Here is a 3,146-nt window from a genome sequence, read left to right as displayed (position 1 = left end):
TTATGGTGGTTTAGTTGTGTTGTTTTTTTGAGATGGAGTCTTGCTCTGTCACCCAGGCTGGAGTGCAGTGGAGTGATCTCAGCTCACTGCAACCTCTGCCTCTCGAGTTCAAGTGATTCTCCTGCCTCAGCCTCCCGAGTAGCTGGGATTACAGGCAGGTGCCACCATGCCTGGCTAATTTTGTAGTTTTACAAAATTACACCAGGTTGGGGTTTCACCATGTTGGTCAGGCTGGTCTCAAACTCCTGATCTCAAGTGATCCGCCCACCTTGGCCTCCCAAAGTGCTGGGATTACAGGGGTGAGCCATTGCTCCCGGTTAACTTATTTTTTGTTTTGTTTTGGTTTGGTTTGGTTCGGTTTTTTTGTTTTTGTTTTTTTTGGAAACAGAATCTTGCTCTGTCACCCAGGCTGGAGTGCAGTGTCATGATCTCAGCTCACTGCAACCTCCCCCTCCCAGGTTCAAGGGATCCTCCCGCCTCAGCCTTCGAGTAGCTGGAATTACAGGTACACATCACCACATTTGGCTAACTTTTTGTATTTGTAGAAGAGACAGGGTTTCACCACATTGACCAGGCTGGTCTCGAACTCCTGAACTCAAGTGATCTGCCCACCTCGGCCTCCCAAAGTGCTGGGATTACAGGCGTGAGCCATTGCACCTGGCCCGTATGTTTAACTTATTTAAAAAAAAAACCTGCCAAATTGTCTTCCAAAGTGGTTGCACCTTTTTACCTTCCTACCAAAGCATGTGAGAGTTCCTACTGCTCCACATCCTCTCCAGCACTAAAATGACCATACTGTCATTTTAATTTTAGCCATTTTGTTGGATGCAAAGTGACAGCTCATTGTGGTTTTGATTTGCATTCTTCTCATGGCTGAAGATGTGTATCTGACTGGGCCTGGTGGCTTATGCCTGTAATCCCAGCATTTTGGGAGGCCAAGGCAGGAGGATTGCTTGAGCCCAAGTGTTCAAGGCCAGTCTGGGCAACAGAGCACGACTCTGACTCTACAAAAAATACAAAAATTAGCCAGGCATGGTGACACGCACCTGTAGTCCCAGCTACTCAGGGGGTTGAGGTAGAAGGATCGCTTGAACCCAGGAGGCAGAGGTTACAGTGAGTCAAGATTGAGCCGCTGCATTCCAGCCTGGGCAACAGAGCAATACCCCTTTCTCAAAAAAATTTTTTAAGTTAAAAATTTTAAAAACATAAAAAACTTTAAAAGAAACTGTCCAATTATCTCCCACCAGCAGTGTGTGAGTTCCAGCTGCCCCCAAATCCTTACCTACACTGGATATTGTCAGTTATTTTTATTTTATTCATTCTAAAATGGGGCGGGGAGCAGTGGCTCATGCTTGTAATCCCAGCACTTTGGGAGGCCAAGGCAAGAGGATCACTTGAGCCAGGAGTTGGAGACCAGCCTGGGCAACATAGGGAGATCCCATCCCTACAAAAAAATTAGCCCGGATGTGGTGGCTCACGCCTGTAATCCCCAGCACTTTGGGAGGCCGAGGCAGATGGATCACCTGAGGTCAGGAGTTCCAGACCAGCCTGACGAACATGGTGAAACCCCGTCTCTATTTAAACACAAAAAATTAGCTGGGCATGGTGGCACGTGCCTGTAATCCCAGCTACTCAGGTGGGTGAGACAGGAGAATTGATTGAACCTGGGAGGCAGGGGTTGCAGTGAGCTGAGATCGTGCCACTGCACTCCAGCCTGGGCAATAAGAGTGAAACTCCATCTCCAAAAGAAAAAAAAATGGCCTTATCTCCTGTCTTAGTCCACTTAGGGTGCTACAAGAAAATACTAGAAAATGGTGGCTTATAAACAACAGAAATTTATTTCTCACAGTTCTGGAGGCTGGGAAGTTCAAGATCAAGGTGCTGACAGATTTACTGTGTGGTAAGGACCAGCTTCTTGGTTCATACGTGTCTTCTCTCTGTGTCCTCACATGGTAGGAGGTGCATAGTGTTTATTTATTGTTATTATTATTATTTTTTTTTTCTTTTTTCTGAGGCGGAGTCTTGCTCAGTCGCCCAGGCTGGAGTGCAGTGGCGCGATCTGGGCTCACTGCAAGCTCTGCCTCCCAGGTTCACACCATTCTCCTGCCTCAGCCTCCCGAGTAGCTGGGACTACAGGCACCCGCCACCATGACCAGGTAATTGTTTTTGTATTTTTAGTAGAGATGGGTTTTCACCATGTTAGCCAGGATGGTCTCGATCTCCTGACCTCGTGATCCACCCTCCTTGACCTCCCAAAGTGCTGGGATTACAGGCATGAGCCACTGTGCCTGGCCACAGTGTTTATTTGGGTTCTCTTCTGTAAGGGCACTAATCCCATTATGAGAACCCCACCCTCATGACCTAATCACCTCCCAAGGGTCCCACACCCTAATACCTTAGAGGTTAAGACTTCAACAAATCAATTTGAGAGGAACCCAATTCAATTCATAGCAGGTATGCAGTGGCATATGCTTATGGCTTTAATTTGCAATTTATATGATATCTGCCAACCATATAATTTCTTTGGTGGTGTCTATTGAAATCTTTTGCCCAATTTTTGTTTGAGACAGGGTCTTGCTAAGTTGCCCAGGTTGGACACAACCTAAAGGGCTCAAGTGATCCTCCTGCCTTGGTCTCCGGAGTAGCTAGGGCTACAGGTGTGAGTCACCATGTCCAACTTCTTTTGCCCAATTTGGTGTGGAGTTTCTTTCTTTCCTTCCTTTCTTCTTCCTTCCTTCCTTCCTTTCTTCCTTTCTCTTTCTTTCTCTTTCTTTCTTTCTTTCTTTCTTTCTTTCTTTCTTTGTCTCTCTTTCTTTCTTTCTTTCCTTCTCTGTCTTTTCTTTCTCTTTCTTCCTTCCTTTCTTTCTTTCTTTCTCTTTCTTCTTTTTTTTTTTTTTTTTTTTTTTTTCTTTTTTTTTTTTTTTTTTTTTTTTTTTTTTTTTTTTTTTTTTTTTTTTTTTTTTTTTTTTTTTTTTTTTTTGAGACGGAGTCTCGCTCTGTCACCCAGGCTGGAGTGCAGTGGCGGGATCTCGGCTCACTGCAAGCTCTGCCTCCTAGGTTTATGCCATTCTTGTGCCTCAGCCTCCCGAGTAGCTGGGACTACAGGTGCCCGCCATCTCACCCGGCTAGTTTTTTTGTATTTTTTA

This window comes from Rhinopithecus bieti, unplaced genomic scaffold (assembly GCF_001698545.2).
Source record: "Rhinopithecus bieti isolate Rb0 unplaced genomic scaffold, ASM169854v2 scaffold_23826, whole genome shotgun sequence".
Classification (NCBI taxonomy): Eukaryota; Metazoa; Chordata; class Mammalia; order Primates; family Cercopithecidae; genus Rhinopithecus; species Rhinopithecus bieti.
The sequence above is the reverse complement of the archived record's forward strand: the minus strand, read 5'-3'. Positions refer to the sequence as shown.